Source organism: Mustela nigripes, chromosome 2, assembly GCF_022355385.1.
Source record: "Mustela nigripes isolate SB6536 chromosome 2, MUSNIG.SB6536, whole genome shotgun sequence".
Taxonomy (NCBI): domain Eukaryota; kingdom Metazoa; phylum Chordata; class Mammalia; order Carnivora; family Mustelidae; genus Mustela; species Mustela nigripes.
In genome coordinates, this window is record NC_081558.1 from 33907722 (window position 1) to 33931594 (window position 23873).

Genomic DNA, 23873 nt, shown 5'->3' on the forward strand with positions numbered 1-23873 from the left:
ATGCTTTTCAGGACGCAAGGAAGGCTGTCATGCCTTAACTTGCTGTGTACTTTAAACTTTAAGAAGCCCTTCTACGACCTCCCTTGGGCCCAACACCAACTCCGAAAGGCAGAGTAAGGTAGATATCACAAAGCCGCCTTTTAACCCGTGATGAAACCTAAGGCTCGAATAGAGTCACTGGTGGCAAAACATGAATCTTGTCCTGATTCTCTCAACTCTACACAAGTTTGGGGTTGCATTTATAAAATATTCATAATGAAATTGATGAGGTGTTTTTATTGACTTGATTTATCAAATTCGTTCTGTCTTGAATTTCTCCGTCATCCCACAGAGCCAATGAGTAAATGCACCGCTTCAGAAGCTAGTGCTTGAAGCTGAAACGTTGTCAGAATGACTGATCTACTCAGTTAAAAAAAAAAAATAAAGTTCTGCCCAAGCAAAACAATTTTAAAAACCAGATACAAATGTGTAAGGGAGTGCATTTGTTCCCAAAACACTTGGCCTCTCCTCCCCTCCAGTACTGTAAAATGAATTCTCCTCTGCACACAATCATCTATGACAAACTTGAATTGGCATATTGGGTTAATAAACGATTATGAAAATCAATAGTAATTAAAGGGAACAGTTAGCAGACAAAGTTGATAAAACTGAATGTATTTGTGAACTCTTAATTTTCTTTTCCCCTTTAATTGTTCCTTCTGGCTATCAGGGCTTTCAACTGTTTGCTATCCAAATATCAAAAAAGCTGAGCCAGCCCGGATGTTACTGGGTAATTTCGGTTACTAAAAACACGAATTGGCATTCCACTTTTTTTTTTTTAATGTTATTTATTTATTTGACAGAGAGAGATCACAAGTAGGCAGAGAGGCAGGCAGAGAGAGAGGGGGAAGCAGGACCCTGAGATCATGACCCGAGCCGAAGGCAGCGGCTTAACCCACTGAGCTACCCAGGTGCCCCGGCATTCCACTTTTTAAAAGAACTTCTCTAAGCTTAGACTTACTCCTTCAAACTCTGTCCATGTGCACCATGATCGATGGTCGCGTGGAAAATGGTGACCCGTTGCTTTTTGACGGAAGTGATAAAAGTGGATTTGAGTTACAGCAGGACAAACCATGTTTAGATGTTTGACAATTTCCAGACTGTGGATTCCTCATTACTCCAAGTATCTTTCTTTTCTCGTCTATCTTCCCCTTCCTGATTCTTGTGGGGAAGACAATGTAGAAATGGTGAGTCACAAAACTGAGATATATAATGGAAAACCCACCAGAAATTTTTCTTTCATTGCTAATGATTCCAGGACCAAATTTGGGGGACATCTGCAATCTGTGACTTCATAGGTCTAGTGAGGTACAGATGTTTCATTAGAAGTTTTATTAGAAGTTAGGGAATTTAGGTAAACCACCCAGGAAAATGCTGCTCCAAATCCATGCCCATGATGCAATGAGAATTTTCATTTGCCTAAATATCTGGATGACTGACATATTTTTTTCATTCATATCCATCCACCTATGAAAAACATACTCCATGCCATCTACATGCCTATAGGCAATCCCGTCGGTCTTGATCATGCAGAGACACACAATCCCTGACCTCAAGACCTTCAGTCATCTACTCCTGGAGACATTTCATCAACCAACAAAAAACCCACATTAAAAAGGAAACAGAGTGTAGAGGCCACAGCGGCTGACCTCTGCCTGCTGGCAAGAATGGCTAATAGGAAGGAGCTCCTTGTGGTGGCTGGATACAAGGACAGGGTGAGTGAGTCATGCTGAGTGACATGGGGAGTTTAACAAGAACCACCACCCTCTCATTTCCTGGTGATGGAGAAGGATACAACCATCGATGACATCGAAGACACTTTCTAGCAGTTTCTAAGCTGGGATGATGATGGCATTGTGCCCGCCAACCAGTACATTGCAGAGATGGTGTAGCACGTGCTGACACCCACCAGGGCTCTATTCATGCTGTTCTGGAGATCCTGTCCCTGGAGCCTTCCTAGGATGCCACCAAAGACTCCATCCTGTGCTGGGCCAGGGACATGTTCACTGCTGAGGACCTGTTCCAGGGGCCTCCTCATAGCCATGCAGCCTCTCCTCAGGCTTGCCATCAGCCCTTCTCTATGTGGTGAGAGCCTCAGATTTCCAATTTCCTGCCCCTTCGCACTCCACTGAGAGGCTGTGTGAGGTGCTTCCGGGTTGCTGGGGCTCTGCCTTTACAGTTAAGTCTGGTCAGGAAACAAGAAGCCTGAGTGTCTCCTCTTCACTCCCTCTTCCCTGTGTTGTTACACAGCGTCATTGTTGATGTTAAAGTAACACCTTGTTTTTCTCTCCTCAACCAAAAAAAAAAAAAAAAAAAGAGAGAGAGAGAGAGACACACACACACACACACAATACCATATGATAAGTATTTTTTTGTAACACCTTGTTTCTCTCTCCTCAACCAAAAAAAAAGAGAGAGAGAGAGAGACAGAGAGACAATACCATATGATAAGTATATTTTTTAAAAGATTTTATTTATTTATTTGACAGACAGAGATCACGACTAGGCAGAGAGGCAGGTGGGGGTCGGTGGGAGTGGGAAGTAGGCTCCCCACTGAGCAGAGAGCCTGATGCAGGACTCGATCCCAGGACCCTGAGATCATGACCTGAGCCAAAGGCAGAGGCTTTTTTTTTTTTTTTAAGATTTTATTTATTTATTTGACAGACAGAGATCACAAGTAGGCAGAGAGGTAGGCAGAGAGAGAGGGGGAAGCAGGCTCCCCGCTGAACAGAGAGCCTGATGCAGGCCTCGATCCCAGGATCCTGAGATCATGACCTGAGCTGAAGGCAGAGGCTTTAACCTACTGAGTCACCCAGGCGCCCCATATGATAAGTATTTTGAAAAAAAAAAAATGAAAGGGGGTGTGAGAAGGAGGTGATGGCTGGTTTCTGGAAGTTCATGGCAGACTTCCTTCAGTGCATTAGTTCATTCCGGCTGCCATAACGTTATAACAAAGTACCGAAGTCCGGTGGGTTTATACAATAGAAATTTACTTCCTTACAGTTCTGGAGGCTGGAAGTCTAAGATCAAGGTGCCTACAAGTTGATATCCCCCAAGGCCTCTCTTTTTGGCTTGCAGACAGCTGTCTTCACACCGTCTTCCCTCTGTATACTATGTCCTAAACTCTTCTTATAAGGACACCCATCCTATTAGATTATGATCTCAAGTCACCCAAATTACCACTTTAAAGTCCCTGTCTCCAAATACGTTGTGAGGTACTAGGGGTCAGAGCTTCAACATATGGATTTGAAAGGGGAACACGATTTAGCCCATAATAAAGGGAAGCGACATTCGAGCTGGGACTTGAAGCAAAAGCAGAATTGACCCAAGTCAGGAGCTGGGGAAGAGGGAGAGCATTCTGCGCCCACACACCAAGGCCTGGAAGTGAGAGGAAGTGGCACAGTCATCACCGGGCAAGCATTCTGGGGTGGCTAGAGCCTCGGTGGGACATGCAAAGCAACAAGATCGGAGGCTGAGCACGAGAAGGGATGGCTTGTGGTGGTCCTTGCCATCCAAGTTATGGTTGGGACAAGGGGGCACTTGGAAGAATTTTAGGCAAGAGACTGAGCATTGGATTTGCAGTCATCTGATACCTCAAGACTGCTGATGGGAGCCTGGACACATAGCATGAGCCCTCCCCTCCGCAAGCTGGCAGTAGGGCTGTTCACTGGTTCCAGAGAGACGTGAATTGTGGAGGTGCCAAGGATGGCCATCCTCCTCACAAGTACAGGTGCCATCCAGGAAGCTCTTTCCTGTAGGTATTTTTTTTTTTTTTTTTTTTTTTTTTATCCTGCCACCTCAGTGCTAGGGAAACCAGGCTCAGAGAGGTCAAGGATGTTGCCTGAGGAACCAGCCAGCAGGTGGTGAGGCTGGATAGGAGCGCTAGCCTTTTCGTCTCTTGGCTGCTGCAGTTCCTTTTGAGAAGCTCATCTTCCTTTCTCCAGCCTCTCTCCCAAGAAGCCCTGCAGCACGTCGCTCTCTGTGGTCTACTCAACATCCTTGTTAAAATGTTCCCTCTTTTAAGGAGGAAAAAAAGCTGTCATCTGAGAGGCATTTACTGCCGTAATTACAGCCACCATTTGGCGAAGTTGAGTGAGAAAACCCCAGTGACTTAAAAGACAAACCACCATATGCCACAATCTGTCAGGGGCCAGCATTTGACAGAAAACAGTTTGATGGAAAGTTTTCTGTTGTATTTTCAAAAGAGACGGGCACGTTACGGGGAACCACACTGATGCAGTGATAGAGTTTGCTCATTACTGGCTTGTGTTTTTTTTGACCACTTTTATGTGCTATCTTCTCATCGCCCCTGTGTCCACCCTGTCCTTTATCAAAATCTTTGCCCTAAAGCCTCCTTGAGCTTTCTGGGTGCCATTAGCAAGATCATATTTCTTTTCTTTTCGTCTTTATTATCTGACCCTCTGTGGTCCCCAGGACTATTTTGTTTAATGTCCAGACTAAGAAACGTTTCTCATGCTCCACTAGCGTCTCCATGCCCAAAGGGACCAGAAGAGGAGGCTGGTGGTGGTCATCTCTGAGTCCTGCCCACTTGAGACCCAGCTGAGATTTCTTTCTTTTTTTTTTTTAAGATTTTATTTATTTATTTGACAGACAAAGATCACAAGTAGGCAGAGAGGCAGGCAGAGAGAGAGAGAGGGGAAGCAGGCTCCCCGCTGAGCAGAGAGCCTGATGTGGGGCTCGATCCCAGGACCCTGAGATCATGACCTGAGCCAAATGTAGAGGCTTAACCCACTGAGCCACCCAGGCGCCCCCCCAACTGCGATTTCTACGGTACCCACCTCTCTCCCCTTCCTTTTCCTTTTGGGTCCCATCTAGCCTTCTCAGAGCCTCGCTATCTCCAAGGCCACTTGGCCTTGACTGGAGTCTGACTGAGTCCTATGTTTAACCTGACGTGTTGCCTAATAAGTAATCCACACTAGAAATTCATACCCTAAGAATCATTCATTTAGACTAGTGGGTCTCAACCGATTTTTGTTCCCCAAGGAGCACTTGAAAATGTTTGGGAACATTTTTGTTTATCACACCCTGGGGAAAGGGTGTCGGTAACATCTAGTGGGCGGAGGCCTGGGATGCTGCTGAACACATACCAGGGGGAGGAGAGGCCCCCCACCCCCAACCAAAAATCTCTCCGACCCCAAATGTCAGTGGTGCTGAAGTTGAGAAACTATGATCGCGACGAACACTAATACTTCAGACTTTATTCTATGCCAGACCTTAGAGTAGAAATCAGGGATTCTGTGAGAAACATATATTTTGTATCCTAAAAACTCAGTCTAGAGGGGATTATATATAATTCAGAATGTTTTCAGTTAAAAGTAACAAAATGCCCAAAAGAAGGGCTTAAAGACAGTTGCAATTTTCTCCTGTAACAATAATCTGGAAGTAGACTGGGGCTCCTTTAACCAAACAGTTCAGCAATGCCAGGTGTCTGAGTCAGCCTCTCCAGAATATTTTTGGCTTTACCCTCATCGTTACAAAATGGCTGTCACCCCGCTGTTCTCACCAGACAACCCTCAAGGCAGGATGGATGAGAGGCATAAGGGATCTCTTATGAGGGAGAAGGAATTCTTTCCAGAAGCTCCCCGAAACCTAGTAGCTTTTTGCTTGCTTATATCCTTTGTGCCAAAACTGGACACCTGCCTGTCTTTAAATCCTGCAGGGAATAGGAATGGGATTAGTATGGGGGACTGAGAGCAGGACTCAGCCTACTATTTTTGATACAATGCCATTGTAGCACATATTTTAGGCTCTGTGTATAATATATGATCTGTGTTGCACATTCTTCTTTGAATTTTTATAATCTTTAAATATGTTAAAATTTTTCTTAGCTCAGGGGTTGCAGAGAAAGAGGCTAGGGACCAGAGTTTGCTGATCCCTGCAATACCTGTACAAAATCAGGATTCTGCTAGCAGGGAGAATGGATAAGAGCTGTTGGTAGGCAGAGAACTGTGTCTGCCATGGAAAGGTGCAAGTAAATGTAATTATAAGACAGTGGTGCCAGTGCTATAGAAATGCAGACAAGAAGCTGTAGCAGCCAGCCTCAAGATGACCTTCAATGCTTTATGCGTCTTAGTGTTCATACTCTTGTATCAAGTGGGTTTGCTGGGCTAACGGAAGGGATAGTGCATGCCTTTGGAGGCCAGGTCATAAAAGACTTTGTCACTTCTGCCTCACTCTCTTGGAGAGCCCATGCTGGGGGAAGCCAGCTGCTGTGTTTGAAGATACTCAACTGTTGAGAGGCCCACGTAATGAGGAGCTGAGGCTTTCCACCCACAGCCGGCACCGGCTTACCTGCCATGTGAATGAATCGCCGCCAGCAGCTTCTCCAGCCCCAGACAAGCCTTCAGCTGACTGAAGCTCAGACTGCTACGTTCACCCCAACCACTGGCTGAGCCAGAACTTCTCAGCTCAGCTGGTTCCGAATTCCTGACCCACGGGAACTGCAATATAATACTCCTTTGTTTTAGGTCCCTTAGTTTGGGGTTGATTTATTATGCAGCCACAGACAACACATACAGAGGCATCTGGGAGGGATGGCAATGCCTTGGCCTTAAGACTCTCAGGATGGAATTTTCAAATATCAGTGAGAGAGTAAGGTGCAGCACGGGGGGGTGGGGGGGTGGGTTGCAACAGATTGGGACTTGGGAAACCTGGGACTCCCAGTGCATTTGTGAACTTGGGGCACATTGGTTCACTTCTTTAGACAGTATAAGCAAATCCTGGGGAGGAGTGGTGAATGTCAGAAAAATGAGAAAACTATCAGAAGTTTGTGAAATAACCTATATTTTGTGATGCAAGGCTCAGTTCTATTTTCTCTGAGGTAGTAAGTCATGTATCTTTCTTCCCCATCCATCTTGAAAACAAAAATGCAGAAAAACCCACGGCAGCAGGAGAGGGTATGCAGGGTTACAAGTGTCCAACATCAGGAAAAGAGACTATGCGGGGAGCAGTGGTTCAGAACCAAGGACAGTAGCCTACGTACCTCTACCATTTCCCCCTACAGAACACTTGCGGCTTGATATGCATTTTATGGCATCCATTCTTTGATACATAAAATTAGAAGAGTTGAATCATGTGCTATTTAAAACTCAGCTCTGATCTGTAAATTCATGATTCCAGGTTATGTGCACGGCTCTCAAATCCCTGTCAAATCCCCTGTTCAGTTTCTGCCAATGCAGAAGGTCAGCCTTGTCTCTCAGATGGACATAGCATTCAAGGTGATATATTGAACTCACATCAATTTACCAAGGAAATGAAGACAAGCAAAGAGTGCTAATTTATTTCTCTTTATTCAGCTCACATTTACTGCTGTTTGCTATCATTTGCCAAGTTCTGCAGGGGATAAAGGAGGGAAGTCACAGATTCTTTCTTCAAAAAGCCTGCAATCTAGAGGGGAAATGACAGGGACTCAAATAACTCTTCTTTCTGTACTTCTCCTTCCCCCTTTATAGGTACACTGTACTCATCTCCTTAAATAAGACTGACTCTCAGAGAACGGGCTTATAACAGACATTTTAACCTTGATGTGGGTTTAAATTACTGTGTTCCTGTGCACTTTAAATCTCATCTGTCTTATGGGCTGGAAGACTTGATGGCCTGTTAAAGAAATCTGAGGCCATCATTACCAGACTTTTATTTTTTTAATTTGGTCAAGCTACCGTTAAAATTTCTTCATCTGCAAAATGGGGGCTAACAGTATTGACACTGCTTATTTGTTTTTTTTGTTGTTGTTGTTTTATTTTGTTTTAGAGAGAGAGAGTATGTGAGCATGTATGCAAGCAGAGTAGGAGGGACAGAGGGAGAGGGAGAACTTTTTTTTTATTTTAATTTTTAAAATTTCTTTTCCGTGTACCAGAATTCATTGTTTATGCACCACACCCAGTGTTCCATGCAATACGTGCCCTCCATTAATACCCACCACCGGGCTCACCAAACCTCCCACCCCCTGCCCCTTCAAAACCCTGATTGTTTCTCAGAGTCCATAGTCTCTCATGGTTTGTCTCCCCCTCCAATTTCCCCCAACTCCCTTCTCCTCTCCATCTCTCCATGTCCTCTGTGTTATTCTTTATGCTCCACAAATAAGTGAAACCATATGATAATTGACTCTCTCTGCTTGACTTATTTCACTCAGCATAATCTCTTCCAGTCCCGTCCATGTTGCTACAAAAGTTGGGTATTCATCCTTTCTGATGGAGGCATAATACTCCATAGTATATAGGGACCACATCTTTCTTATCCATTTGTCCACTGAAGGGCATCTTGGTTCTTTCCACAGTTTGGCGACCGTGGCCATTGCTGCTATAAACATTGGGGTACAGATGGCCCTTCTTTCCACTACATCTGTATCTTTGGGGTAAATACCCAGTAGTGCAATTGCAGGGTATAGGGAAGTTCTATTTTTAATTTCTTAAGGAATCTCCACACTGTTTTCCAAAGGGGAGAGAGAGAATCTCAAGCAGGCTCCATGCCCAGTATGGCTCCCGATGGGGGGCTCAATCTCACGACCCTGCCATCATGACCTGAGCTGAAATCAAGAGTCTGACACTTAACCAACTGAGCCACCCAAGTGCCCAACACTGCCTATTTGTAGCTTTTGCTAGCTTAGTACTCCTCATTCCAGGGCTGCGATAGTAACCCCAGCCATGATTCCATGTGGCTGTGGTTGGACTGTCAATAAAATCCACGGCATGGGCACTGGAGTAGCCATAGCTCCACTGTTCCTAGAGATTGGTTCAAGGAATGGGTACATGGCCACAGCAGGGCCACTTAGAATCTCTACACATGACTTGATTTCTGCTTCATCTAGAACTACAGTTGGCGAGGATGGTGTAAGCTTTAGCTGCTTGTAGGAGACCATCTACAATAGGAGATGGTAATAACATGTTGAAAAAAGTGAAGCTAAGATACAGAGAGGGAAGGAGCAATAAAGAATGAGAGAATAATGAGAGAGGTAGAGAGAAGTAGTTTGGCCTCTGGATCTAGCCAGATCTGAATGTAGCCCATTTTGTATAAGCCAATATATTCTCATTTATGCTCATGCATGTTTGAGGTATGTTTCTTTCATTTCACATTAAGAATCCTAACATGCTAATTGAAAGAATTATTAGGGGTGCCTGGGTGGCTCAGTAGGTCGAGCATCTGCCTCTGGCTCAGGTCATGATCCCAGGGGTCTGGGATCTACTCCCGCATTGGGCTCCTGCTTGGCAGGGAGCCTGCTTCTCCCTTTGCCTGCCACTCCCCCTGCTTGTGCTCTCTTTCTCTGACAAATAAATAAAATATTGTTTTAAAAGTTATCATGAGGACCAAGTAAAATCATTGAAAGCCCTTCATCAAACACAAAATATAAAAACTGTAGGGCGCCTGGGTGGCTCAGTCATTTAAGAGTCAGACTCTTGATTTTTGCTCAGGTCATGATCTCAGGGTTGTGAGATAGAGCCCCGAGTCAGGCTCTGCACTGGCCATGGAGCCTGCTTAAGATTCTCTCTCAGCCTCTCTCTCTCTGCAGTGCCCTCTGCCCCTCTCTCTAAAGAAAGAAACAAAGAAAGAAAAGAAAAAAATATAAAAACCTAGGTAACGTTCTCCAGAACTAACCTTTTAATCTCTTCATACATTTCCAAGTGCGTAAACAGATTCTATTCTGTGCAATTCTGTCCTGCAGCCTGACGTCCCGCTGATGGGGCAAATTTTCAATTTCCCTTCTTTTGACATTAAGCTAATGTTTTTCATTTATTAGATTTCTCCATGAACCAAATAACAACCTTGGAAGTTCTCTATGTTCTTCCAACACAGGTTAAAAATGCAGAGCTCCTCAAAGTTAAGTGCAACCAGCTTTTGGCATTTCTTGATAACAAGAACCTTAAGGAAATCCCTGCTCCCTTGAAGTTTTGCTTTAATCACCATAGAATGGCTACCGCTCTGGATGCTAGAATTCTCCACCATTCATTGCCCTTGACTTCATCTGTGCTAAGATGAATCCATCCCAGTGACATTCCTGAAATTCTGAGAGAGGGCAAAAACTTCACCAGATGTTTTCTGCTATTAATTTCTCTCTTTCTCTCTCTTTCTCTATGGGTGGCCCAGGCAATTAAGGAGAAAAAAAAAAAAAAAAAAAAACCCTTAACCTTTCCAAAGCGTTTATAGGAAGTCCTTTTGGAGTTCTGACCTATGGTTAGAACTGTAATTAGTTTTATTTTTGCCCCCAAACTTGAAATACCTCTGCTGGAAACATGGGACTTCGCCTATTCTCCAAAAGTAAGTACATATTTGGAGTGTAAATTAGACATGTTGAAGATTGGAAAGATGAAGTGACAGTAGGCGCTGGAGTGGGATTTCAAAGCTTGGTGGATCTGAGCTTCTGGCTGATACAGGCAGTTCTGAGTCCTCTAGAAGCCATCAAACCCAGTCATTCCTAAAAATTAATCTAGGGGTGCTTGGGTGGCTCAGTTGGTTAAGCATCTGGCTCTTAGTTTGGCTTAGGTCATGATGCCATGGGTCAGGAGAGTGAGCCCTGTGTCAGGCACCACTCTCAGCATGGAGTCTGCTTGAGAGTCTCTCTCTCTCTCCTTCTGCCCCTCCCCCCACCCACACTCTAAATAAACAAACAAACAAATAAATAAATAAAATAATTTTTAAAAATTGATCTTTAGCCCATAGGTCTTCCTGACAAGGTACTTAATAACTGGGGGAAAAAAATGCTGGTTTCCTAGATTTTTATTATTACTCATGGAGTCTCTTCCTAAAATCCTATTAGTTACTAAGTAGTTACTGATGTTTATTCAAATCTGACATCCAGAAACTAAAGTGGGGGATTGTTCAGGGATGGAGCATTTGACTGTAGGAACTAGATGTAGCACACTGAGACCTCAGACTGAGCTTTACTTGACCAGGTGCTAGCTACACTAGCCCTGTCTCTATTCCTCTTTATTCCAGGAAGACCAAGTTCATGACCTACTTTGGGCCTTTGCACTCGCTATGTCCTCTGCCTTGGAATGCAGCATTCTTAATTTTTCACACATTTGGCTCCCTCTTTCACTCAGGTTTGAGCCCAAATGACTCCTCGGGAATGCCTTCTCTGCTCACCTCATTAAAATAGCCACCCACCAGTCTTTCTTGGTCACCTTCTCCTATTTTGTTTCATACATTGCTTTTCGTGCTTAATTGTCAGTCTCATCTCTGGAATCTCCCTGAGAACAAGGGCCTTGTTCATCTCTCTCATGTCTATAACACCAGTTTCTAGAAACTGCACCCAATGTGTGGGGGGACACTCAGTAAGCATTTGCTAGATGAAAAAGATCTGGCTTCCCAGCAACCTTACATAGTTGATAGCAGATACTGGATGCTGCCTGGACAGTGGGTGAAGGCAATATAGTGGGACTATGGTGTTTTTCGCTCCACAAAAAAAAAAAAAAAAAAAAAAAAAGATTGCAGGCTTTTATTTCTTTTTTAAGATTTTATGTTTAAGTAATCTCTATATCCAGCATGGGGCTCAAGCTCACAGCCCTGAGATCAAAAGTCAAACGCTCTACTGACTGAGCCTGCCAGGCAACCTGACTGCAGGCTTTTCAAAAGGCTTAGAGTCTGGGGCACCTGGGTGGCTCAGTGGGTTAAGCCTCTCCCTTCGGCTCAGGTCACGATCGCAGGGTCCTGGGATCCAGCCCTGCATCGGGCTCTCTGCTCAACAGGGAGCATGCTTTCTCCTCTCTCTCTGCCTCTCTGCCTACTTGTGATCTCTATCTGTCAAATAAATAAATAAAATCTTAAAAAAAAAAAAAAAAGGCTTAGAGTCAGTAATCAAGGGATGTTCTTCATTGAAGCAGCACCTGGCTGGCTCAGTCAGAAGGGCACGTGACTCTTGACCTTGAGGCTGTGAATTTGAGTCCCACCTTGGGTATATAGATTACTTAAACAAAAGTAAAACCTAAAAAAAGTAAAAAGGTTCTTCATTGCAATTCATAGACGGGTTTTAGAGGCCTGTGAATGCTCTGAAATTGTATACATATTTTTTCTGGGAAGAAATGTTCTTGTTTCCAGTGGGATGGGTAGCACTGGCTAAAGCTGACTTGCCACTAATCTGGACAGTCTAACCCAATTCTCCTGCACCAAAGCACACACCCAGGCAAGCAGCATTTCAGCCTTTCCAACTCAGGCGTTCTGCACTCACACTCTCAGCAGCTTGCAAACTGAGTACTCTTACCTTCCTTTATGGGCTTTTTTTTTTTAAAGATTTTATTTATTCATTTGACAGAGATCACAAATAGGCAGAGAGGAAGGCAGAGAGAGACGGGGAAGCAGGCTTCCCGCTGAGCACAGAGCCCGATATGGGACCCTGGGATCATGACCTGAGCCAAAGGCAGAGGCTTTTAACTCACTGAGCCACCCAGGTGCCCCCCTTTATGGGCTTTTAAAAAACTGATTGTATATGAAAAAAATACTTTAAACTACTGAAGTTCCTAAGAATGTTGTGGACAGAGGCGCAAAAATAAAGCAGAAAATATGTATTAAAAGCTCTGATAACTTCTTGGTTGCGCCAGACTCTCTCTCTGCTCTGACAGCTTGGGGGTAAATGGGGCACTTCAGTGTCGTTTGCTTCTGCTGGCGATCTTGTGGATGGCTTAGATTTCAGGCTCTGGAGTCAGATGACTTCTGTTCAAATCCAAGCGCAGCCACTCTAGGCGATCATGCACGGGCTGCTCCTTGGTTTCAGCATCTCAAGCCATGGAGGACTGGGATGGGGTATTATATGCCAAGTACTCTTCTAGCTACTTTGTATATATTAGCTCAGCATTAAGTATAATAATGTAATATAATATAATGTAGTATAATAATATGTACTCCTCATAAGAATATATAAGCACATTTAAAAATACAATATTAAATGCTAAATATGTATAATATATATTGCATATATTGTATTGTATAAATATTACATATATTACAATAGTCAATATAATATATAAATATATATTTATATAGAAACACACATATATAAAACATAAATATATGTTTATATATAAACATATAAATAATATATATTATATATAACATATATAACATATATAAACATAAAAATATAATAGTATATACTCATAAGACTATATAAGGACATTTAAATATATATTATACATATTTTATATATTATATACATTGTAAATATAATATATAAATATATATATTTATATATATATACATATATATGCCATTTAAAAATCATTGCCATTTTATAAACTGGGAGACTGAGGCACAGAGGACCAAAGATACACAGATATTACATGTCCCATACATACACAATTACACACTACTTGATGAAGAGTGGGCATATTGTACAGTCTCCAGGGTTGCTGGAATGACTGCATGGGAAGATGACTGTGGAACGTGGAGCCCAGCACAAAGCAAGCACTGGATAGAGGTTTCTGTTTCCTTGAGAGCAGCTCTCCTTGTTGGAATCCTTAGCAGCAGAGCTACCCAACCCCTATGTAGCCCTATCCCAGAGGACATTATGAATATTCTACTTTGGAGAACCAAATTGTAATATGGGTATGGGTAAACCCAGCTTGGACCGCAAGGTGTTTCTAAAACATGGCTCTGTCCTTGGTGACACTGACAAATGCAGCCCAAAATGTGATGTGTGGTGTTCAGGGCAGAGGCTGTGGACCGCCGGCATCTGGTAATGTGGCATGATTTTGATTATGGTCTGGCTATGTGTTCTAGTCCAGTTCTCTAGTCATCCCTGCAATTACTTGGCTTATTCAACATTCCTTTTAAAAATATATTTTATTTCTTTATTTGGGAGAGAGAGCGAGCACGAGAAAGAGAGAGAGCAGAAGCACGGGGTGCGGCAGAGGGAGAAGGAGATGCACGCTCCCAGCTGAGCAGAGAGCCTGATGCGGGGCTCGATCCCAGGACTGAGGCACCCAGGCACCCCTCAATATTCTGTTAGTAAACTTCCCCCTCCTTATTTTTGTTAGCTGTGTTCTATTACCTTCAACTAAGGACTCTCGAGGTTTCATTGCATTTGAAAATTCATCAAACATTTACAGAGTAGCTACTATGTGACAGGCACTGGATACAGCGAGAGCCACATTGAAATGTTCCGCTCTCAAGGAGCTTATCCAAAAATAGCCTTATGCTTCCTTTCCTTCTTTCCTGCAAGGGGTCATTCTGCTGGTAAAACAGCTCCAGCTCCTTCAACCTTTTCTAGGTGACAAGTTTCAGTTCTGTCACCATTCTGGTCCCTGTCCCTGATGTGGTGTAGGTTGACAGAGTGTTTGTGAGGAGTCTTACCCAGCAAATACCAGAGACTCAATCAAGTTGGATTAAGTTTAAAAAAAAAAAAAAAAAAGGTATTGGTTCAGGAAATAGAACATTTTAGGACCAGTCATTTTCAGGCTAGTCAGTGGTTCTGAACTGAGCGTGCTCAGATTGCCATGACGAATATTCCACACTGGGGGCTTATACAACAGACCTTTACTGTCTCTGTTTTGGAGGCTAGAAGTTCCATATGAAGGTGTGGGCAGGGCTCGTTCCCTCTGAGGCTGTGAGGGAGCATCTGTTCCATGCCTCTCTCCTACGTTCGGGTGGTTGGCCGACAATCTTTGTCATTCCTTGAAATGAGCCTACGTAAAATATTAAGTAGCAGAGAACAGACAGAAGGCCCCTGTTCGGTATTCCACAAAATGAGCCTTATTTAATTCTTCCATGATAGAAGGTTCCCAACTGAGGAACAGCTCTCCTCAGAAAACTTGGGGTCTTCCTAGACTCCTCATCAGAAATAAGCAGTCGTTCCAAAAGTTGCCCTTAAATTACGGAGCCCAGAGGACTCACATCTCCCCCAAAAGCATTTATAACCCAATTTCCATTTTGAACCAAACTTTTTGGAAGCTCACTCACTCATGTGGCAAGGTTCTCACAAGAAAAGACACTGTGCCTTGAGCACTTATTAATATTCATCATTATTTCTAAATGAAGACCAAAATGAGATGATGTTGTCAGGCTTATAAAAATGCATTATGAAAAGTCACCAAATATTGCTCTGCAGAGGATATGCCTCAAGCTTTAAAGATATAGTCAGAATATTCTGGTATACCAGAATATTCTGGTATATATCACACTTGAGTTAATCCACAAAGTGAGTAGAATTGCAGGTGAGTATGTGTGTTAAATGAGGCACCATGGATACACTGAGCATAAAGCTTATTTGCAAATCTGGTTTTAATCCCAGTTCCAGCCTTTGTACTCTCTGGGTGAGTTACTGAACTGTTGCAAGCATCAGTTTCCTCAATATCCCTCGTAAGGCTATTTTGAGGATCAAATAGGTTAACCTATGAAATCATACGGCAGAGCACTTGTCTATAAAATCACTCAGCAAAATGGCAGCCATTGTGAAGTTAAACAAACAAATAAACCAACAACTTTTTCCTTTAATAATTAGAACACCAGGGGCGCCTGGGTGGCTCAGTCTTTGGGTGTCTACCTTTGGCTCAGGTCATGATCCCAGAGTCCTGGGATTGAGCCCGAGTTGGGCTCCCTGCTCGGCAGGAAGACTGCTTCTCCCTCTCCCACTCCCCCTGCTTGTGTTCCCTCTCTTGCTGTCTCTCTCTCTGTCAAATAAATCAAATTTTAAGAAAGAAGAAGAAGAAGGAGGAGGAAGAGGCGGTGGGGGAAGGAGAGGGGGGAGGGGGAGAAGAATTAGAAAACCATAAGTGCACTGGATCCCTTGGCTTGAACATGTCTAAGTGAATGGAATCTGGGAAAAGCTACCCTATCACATTGCGAAAGGAGTGTTTCATCGTGCATATAGTCTGCAGTAGACGAGTAAGTTATACCTCTAAGGAACTGTTTTGAAAAGCCATCCATGCATACAGACAGTACAGAGTTCTTTAAGAAAAAAAACTGGAGCAAATATTCTCGCATCTTCCATCGAAACTGAGCGAAGTGTGGAGACGTTATATAAGCATAAAGGAGTAGGGATGATGGATGCTCTTCCAGCCAGAAGGGGGAAAACACAGAGGGAGGTTGTGGATGGTGACATCCTTTCCAAATGACAGTCCCGGTTTCCTATAGTATGCTGCTGTAATATAAATGCAGAGGACATCTTGGAGCCTAGTAAATCAAAAATACATTTGAACCTTATTGATTAAATAAAAAAATCAAATCAGTCTTCTGCTGAAACCTATTTGCAGTTACAGGATATTACCTGAATTTTGACACCATGGGGGGAAAAATGTTAGCTAAAGACAGGAGGCTAGAGTTTAGAAGGTCCTAGACTTTCAGATTTACTTGACTCAACCTTCTCGAAGTTTAACATCACATCCTACCTAACCAATAAAGTGGACTGGGACCAAAGGACATCTTATATTGTCCTTTTTCTCAAGGGCCCCTCATAATTTTGTAGGCTCTGATAAGGATTTCATTTTTGGTTGCCTTCATTGGGGAGGGAGTACAAGGTGATCAGATGGGGTAAAGGGGAAGACGCCAAGAAATCTACTTCCCCGGGACGCCTGGGTGGCTCAGTTGGTTAAGCGGCTGCCTTCGTCTCAGGTCATGATCCCAGCATCCTGGGATTGAGTCCCACATCAGGCTCCTTGCTTGGCAGGGAGGCTGCTTCTTCCTCTGCCTCTGCCTGCCACTCTGTCTGCTTGTGCTTGCTCTCGCTTCTCTCTCTGTGACAAATACATAAATAAAATCTAAAAAAAAAAAAAAGAAAGACATCTACTCCCCCTTATCCACAAAGCATGAAGGGGAAGAGGCGTCTGGTCTCTTTTTTTGTTCCAGATAATTGACCTTACCCTTCTGATGATTAATGACCTGAGATCTCCTTCGAGCCCTATAATTTTGTAATTCCAAGAATAAAGTCTCTCTCTAGCTATCAAGGCAATTAAGGTAAGGATCACACCCGGGGCCAAAGTGAGATTACGGCCAGAGTCATCTAGATAATTACCATCATCCTCTCCTTCCCTTTGGCATTGGAGGCCTGGCATGTTTCATCGAAAGAAAGGCCCCCTTGAGTGAGTGAACGGATAGTCGGTTGGGTTCACTGAGAACTGCAGATGCCCCAGGCATCACAGTCAACGCCGGTGGACATGGTGTCTGTCCTGCAGCACGGGGGAAGTGCGGACATAGCTGGGCCACACACAGTAGAGAGTCTTACTGGTTTGGGCAATCTCAGTGATAATGACAAGTAACAGGAAGGCTCTGAACAAAGAAGTTATTCCCAAAACCAGTGGAATAAGTTGCCCTGGCACATAAGGAGAAGCACAGTAGGCGCCTAGCAAAATCATGAAGCTACAGACACTTTTGTTCAGCAACAGCTTACAACACTTCTTAGTTTTCCCCTCTCTCCTTGTGAGCTCTTCCCCTTCCTTATAAGCATCTCTTCTCCCCACCAGCTCACCCTGAATCCCAGCTCTTGTCTTTTGCCCTACGAGGAACTTGGACCGTGGACCCTCGTTTCTCAGATGCACCCATACTCTGTCCTGTGATTGCCCAGGGTATAGGAAATGAGCAGCGTCCTTGGGTGACCTGGATGGTGTATAAAAACCCCTCCTTGAAAAGTGACATTAAATAAAGATGCTATTTTAGGCACAAGGTGGGACCCACAGTTGTGAGTGCATTTACTGAGCATCTACGATGTGCTGGAGTTTTAGAAATAACTGTGGCCCATTCCCTTTAACTGCAGTCTGGTAGAGGCCAGTGAGGAAAACTGTTGACTTTCTCACACCTCGGGGTGGCTGCTTTTTTGTTCTAAGCATGAGGAAGAAAGTGGTAAAGACAGGAAGTCTAAATAATTGATTTTTGGGGTTGCTTTCTGGGCTACAAGAGATGGGTGACTTCAAAGACAGTGGACCCTTGTTTGAAATTTTCTGAGACAACTCTTGAGAATTGGAAAACCTGCTTTTCCTGTCATTTGTTGAATTTGAGGAAGCGGGACCAGCCCATTCTGTGTAGCCAGACTGGGTTCGTTTAGAAGGAAGAAAGGTGGGGCACCTGGGTGGCTCAGTGGGTTAAGCCTCTGTCTTCGGCTCAGGCCATGATCCCAGGGTCCTGGGATCTAGCCCCACATCAGGCTCTCTGCTCAGTAGGGAGCCTGCTTCCCCCTCTCTCTCTGCCTGCCTCTCTGCCTACTTGTGATCTCTGTCTGTCAAATAAATAATAAATAAAATCTTAAAAAAAAAAAAAAAAAAAGAAGGAAGAAAGGCCTCCCCATAGCTGTTGTGTATCAAATGTGGCCCCAACTAGAAGCCAACCATTCCACGGGAGCTCAGACCCACCCTGGCTGGCCACACCCCACTGAAGTGTGCACTGGTACCCTTCTTATGCTGCATCACAGTCTTTTCTGATGCCCTCATGGCCCATGGAAGGTGTAGACCAAAAGTGTGCATAAAGCTAATGCTCTGGGGGTCATTTTTCAACCAATGGGGCAGTGGAGCCTGTGGCTAATTCTTCTAGCCTGCCCTTTAGACAGACAACTCTGGGCAGCATTTAATGTGCTTTTCCAGAGGGCCTGGTGGAACGGAGCTTCTGACACTTCACCCCAGCAATGGTAGTTTCAGTAATGCACAGTTATCCTGGCTTTCTAACGCCTACTTCCTTACTCTTTGCTCTCTGGAATTCTCCCAATAGATTAATTTACACTCAAGTCCTTGCCTTAGGGGTTCCCAAAGAAAGAAATGAAGGGAGCAGCATTTTCTGATGATACTCTGTCTAGTGTTTGGACTGTAAGTGTCCTTCAATTACTTTGACTCATTAAAGTTATGCTATACCTTGTTTTATTAAAGTAAGAAATGTAAATATTTTTTAAAGATTTTATTTTTTATTTGACACACAGAGATCACAAATAGGCAAAGAGGCAGGCAGAGAGAGAGGGGGAGGGAAGCAGGTTCCCTGCTTAGCAGAGAGCCCAATGTGGGGCTCGATCCCAGGACCCTGACATCATTACCTGAGCTAAAGGCAGAGGCTTAACCCACTGAGCCACCCAGGTGCCCCAAGAAATGTGAATTTTTAAACAACTAATAAATAAGTTTAAAATGCCAGCAAGTAACATAGGAGAAAAGCCTTCAAGAAGGCATAATGAAAATAAAAATTTAAGTTGGAGAAGGATTCATTAAGATGCTTATATAATTGTTTAAAGTCATACATCTCATGTCATTGATGGCTACATATATTTGTGGCTGAAGGGCAAATTCTGGTTTTGTGTTGGTAGGTACCTGGGGAGATAAACTAGAAAATGGGGTCTCTGAGGGTTTAACAGAAGATTTCAACTGTATCTATAACTTCTGTCCTATATTTTATTTTTTTATCTTTATTTATTTTAAAAAATTTTGTTGTTAAGTAATCTCTATACCCAACGTGGGGCTTGAACTCACAACCCCAAGATTTAGAGTCACAGGCTTACTGGCTGAGCCAGACAGGCGCCCCTGTCATATATTTTAAAGAAAATATTCAAAGAAAACCTTACAAAACGTTAATTTATTCATTTGGGTTAGAAAGTATGAAGGCATTTGTCATATGTTTCTGTACCACACATTTAAAATGTTTCCCAATTTCAAAAGTAAAAGCCATTTTAAATGTTCTAATAAAATCCAGCTAATTCAAAGCCTTGAAAAAGAACAGATGACCTACAGAAACTCAGTCCCAAACCATAATAATTATCGCCAATTTGAAATATCTTCTTCCAGATGTTTTTTTTCTAACTTAATATCATTGACTTGAAATGCAACTTTGAGTCTTGCTGTCCTCAGGACCTCAGGACTTCTATTGTTGACTATGGTAATCAGGGAGGAAGTACTGACAGAGAAATTTTAAAAATACATTAATTTTTTCCCCAGAAAATGTGAGATTAGCACTATGAGTTTAAATATGGGTTGTGACATTTCATGGTCACACAGACTCTAGATGGCTACATACCCAATCCAGAATTTTTATCGGGATTAAATCAAGTTCAACCATATTTCTATCTTTCCTCTCTCATCCATCTATAAAAACTATCACATTCAAGCTTTGTTCTAGCTGCTATAAGAACTTCCAGTTACTGGGTTTTTTTTTTTTTCTTTTTATGATCACAAATAGCCTTCACCGGGGCGCCTGGGTGGCTTAGTGGGTTAAAGCCTCTGCCTTCGGCTCAGGTCATCATCCCAGGGTCCTGGGATCGAGCCCTGCATCCGGCTCTCTGCTCGGCAGGGAGCCTGCTTCCTCCTCTCTCTCTCTCTGCCTGCCTCTCTGCCTACTTGTGATCTCTGTATGTCAAATAAATAAATAAAAAGAAAAAAAAAACCCAAATAGCCTTCACCAAATTTGCAAACTAAACCTACAGTTTGGAATCTCGTGCATGGCTGCAAGAGATTCAGCAAATGACTTGGTATTATTTAGTATTATTTTTATTAATACACATGTTGGAAGACAAGAGAACATTTTGATAAATACTCATGAAATGTGCCAGATCAATGCGTATTTTGAGTATCTATTTGCACAAAGCAATAACGTGAACATATGGGCTCACAAGTTCTGAAGCCTGATACTGTTAGATAGATGGATGCTGGTAATTTATCATGTGCCGCTAGAAGCAGAGAGATGAATTGTAAAACCCTATAATGGCTTCTGGCGTCCAGGCAACAGACCTTTCTGGCCTTTCTCTCTTTGCCCTCAGACTCATCAGCATCTCAAAGTAGAATTCAAGGATGAAGTCAATGTGAAACTTTCTAAGTTTTCAGAAAGAGCCCAAGGGCTTGGTTATAAACAGAAATAAATACAAATTGCTGTAGGGATAAAACCACAGTTCGTTTTCCTCTGAGGCTTTTTAAAGGGACCTACAGCTTTGCATCCTGCAACACTTTCTCTTTCTTCCTCTCCTCCCCACGCCCTGACCAGGAAGCCAGGAAGACTAGCTTCTAATGGCCGAGGGGATCTGGCAGGGAGCGCGAGTTAAAGCTGTGGGAGTGATTTGAAAACTCTTGACTCCTTCAGACCCGCCAGCGCCAGAAGCTATAAATAGGAATCCTTGGCAAGAGGGGAAGAAGGGACAGACCTCTGAATGCTCTTGAGCAAGAGGGAGAGAGCAGGAATATCTTAAATATTTTGGTGCAAAAGCCGCTTCATTCCTTTACAGCAGAGCTGCTTGGACTTATGGGAGAACATTGATCTGAGCAGGACTCAGAGCTGAGAAATTCTGCTGCAGTGGCTGCTGGGGACCTGATGGGATTTCAAAAAATCCCTCTTTTGGGGGGAAAAGTAGACAACCTTTTTTATTTTGGGGATGTCTATTAGGGACTGAATTATGCCCCTACCCCAATGTGTATAGTGGATACTTCCACCCCCAATGGGAGATGGGGCCTTTCAAGAGGTCATTAGTGTTAGATGAGCTCCTAAGGGCGAGACCTTTATAAGAAGAGGAAAAGACACCAGAGAACCTGGAGCACCAGGAAAAGGCCATGGGAAGACACAAGAAGGCAGTGGTCTGCAAGGTGGAAGGCCAGGCCTCATCAGAATCCAAGCCCCTCTACGACTTGATCTTGGACTTCTAGCCTCCAGAACTGGGAGGAAACAATCTCTGCTAGGCAAGCCACCCAGTATCTGGTGTTCAGTCATGGCAGCCCGAGGGGATGTAGACAATGTGGCTTAACACTGGGAGACAGATTTCATTTTGCTTGGGTCTATGAAAGGCACCAGATACATACCAAAGTCTGAGCAGTAGCAGACTGGTTAAGAGAATTGGCCACCGGACTCCCACGGGCCTTGTTCAAATCCCAGTTGATCACTTACTAGGTGTGTGACCTCCAGCAAATGACTGTCACTCAGTAGGGGACCAATAATAGTTTATAGTGCAAAATGACATATCAGATAAAACAATCTCTAGTATGCAAAATCTATAAAGAACTTATCAAACTCAACACCCAAAGAACAAATAATCCAATAAAGAAATGCACAGAAGACAGGAACAGACATTTCTCCAAAGAAGACATCCAAATGGCCAACAGACACATGAAAAAGTGCTTCACATCATTCGGCATCAGGGAAACACAAATCAAAACCACAGGGGAACCTATGATTGATATATATATATATATATATATCTCACATCTTCTGTACCCATCCATCTTTGATGGACATCTAGGTTCTTTCCATAGTTAAGGCTTTTGTGGACATTGCTGCTATAAACATTGGGGTGCATGTGCCCCTTTGGATCTCTACATTTGTATCTTTAGGGCAAATACCCAGTAGTGCAATTGCTGGGTCATAGGATAGCTCTATTTTCAACTTTTTGAGGAACCTCCATGCTGTTTTCCAGAGTGGCTGCACCAGCTTGCATTCTCACCAACAGTGTAGGAGGGTTCCCCTTTCTCCACATTCTCTCCAGCATCTGTCATTTCCTGACCTGTTAATTTTAGCCATTCTGACTGGTGTGAGGTGGTGTCTCACTGTGGTTTTGATTTGTATTTCCCTGATATATATATATATATATATGTATATATATATATATATATATATACCACATCTTCTGTATCCATCCATATATCACATCTTCTGTATCTTTTGATGGCTGCATATATATATATATAATGGAATACTATGCAGCCATTAAAAGAAATGAGATCTAGCCATTGCAACAACATGGATGGAACTAGGGGGTATTATGCTTAGAGAAATAAGTCAATCAGAGAAAGACAATTATCATATGAGCTCTCTGATATGAGGAATTTGAGAGGCAGGGTAGGGGGTCGCTGGGGGAAGGAAGGGAAAAGTGAAACAAGATGGGATCGGGAAGGAGACAAACTGTAAGAGACTCTTAATCTCACAAAACAAACTGAGGGTTGCTGGAGGGAGAGGGGTGGGAGAAGGGGGGGTGGAGGTTATGGACATTGGGGAGGGTATGTGCTATGGTGAGTGCTGTGAAGTGTGTAAACCTGGCGATTCACAGACCTGTACCCCTGGGGCTAATAATACATTATGTGTTAATAAAAAAGTAGTTTATAGTGCAAGATTGTTGTGAGGCTAAGTCCTCTAAGGCATGTGGGGTGCTCTGCTAGCTCTCACCCCCAGGCCAGGGCCTCACGTGTGCAGAGTAGGTTCCGCTCACCGGGGACTTGCATAATCATCATTCCACTGGATTTTTAGAGCAATCTTATGAGATTCGTTGGGAAGGCAATACGACACCTATTTGAGAGAAGACAAAACCTAAATTCAGAGAGGCCAAGAAACCTGACCAAGCCCAAATTTCTAAGAAATCTGATAAATCAAGGAGAGCTAGGCTTCAAATGAAGGTCTCCGGACTCCCAGTTCAGTGCTCTCCTCGCTAAATTTGCCGCCTGAATTCCTCTTTTGCTCCCTCATTTCCTCCCCTCTTATCTTCTTTTCTCCTCACCAAATACGAATTAAGTTTCTCTCATGTTCCGGGCACTTCCCTGTCTTCTCCCGGACTCCTTTGTCTCTTTATTCATTTTGGCCTGGATGTGTATGTGTGCGGGCGAGCCTGGGAGTGCGCCTGCGTGCCCACGCTCCAGCGTCCCGGGCTGTCCATCTCACTGGAGATGACCCTCTGCCTTGTGTCTCTTCTCCTTCCTTACCTGCCAGTTTTTTTAGCTCAAAGAAGTCAGCACTCGGCTTTCAAGGGCATATTATAAATAGAGCCTTAACAGCCAGCTCTCTTTCCTTATCTGAAAACTGACACCAAGCACCGGCAACCGGGACAAAAAGAAAGAGAACAGGGTCAGTGGCGAAGCAGATAATCAATATCTTTAAGTGACACGAGAGCGAAGAATCCCAAAGGGGAGGTGGGAAGAGACCGGAAAATGACAGCCTGAGAAAGCCTGCTGGGCTTCTCC

General features: G+C 43.5%; 1 long non-coding RNA gene across 4 annotated transcripts in view; it reads right to left on the reverse strand.

Moving 5' to 3' along the window:
- Nucleotides 1-835: 835 nt before the first annotated feature.
- Nucleotides 836-23873, reverse strand: part of LOC132009836 (uncharacterized) — a 32246-nt gene continuing 9208 nt past the window's right edge. For 2 of the 4 annotated variants that reach the window (XR_009402076.1, XR_009402073.1), the window contains one exon: nucleotides 22665-23205. This is a non-coding gene — a long non-coding RNA (uncharacterized LOC132009836). Of the gene's footprint in view, nucleotides 2330-15707; nucleotides 16159-22664; nucleotides 23206-23873 lie in introns of those variants that run through there. The other 2 variants (XR_009402075.1, XR_009402074.1) reach the window with 2 other exon arrangements.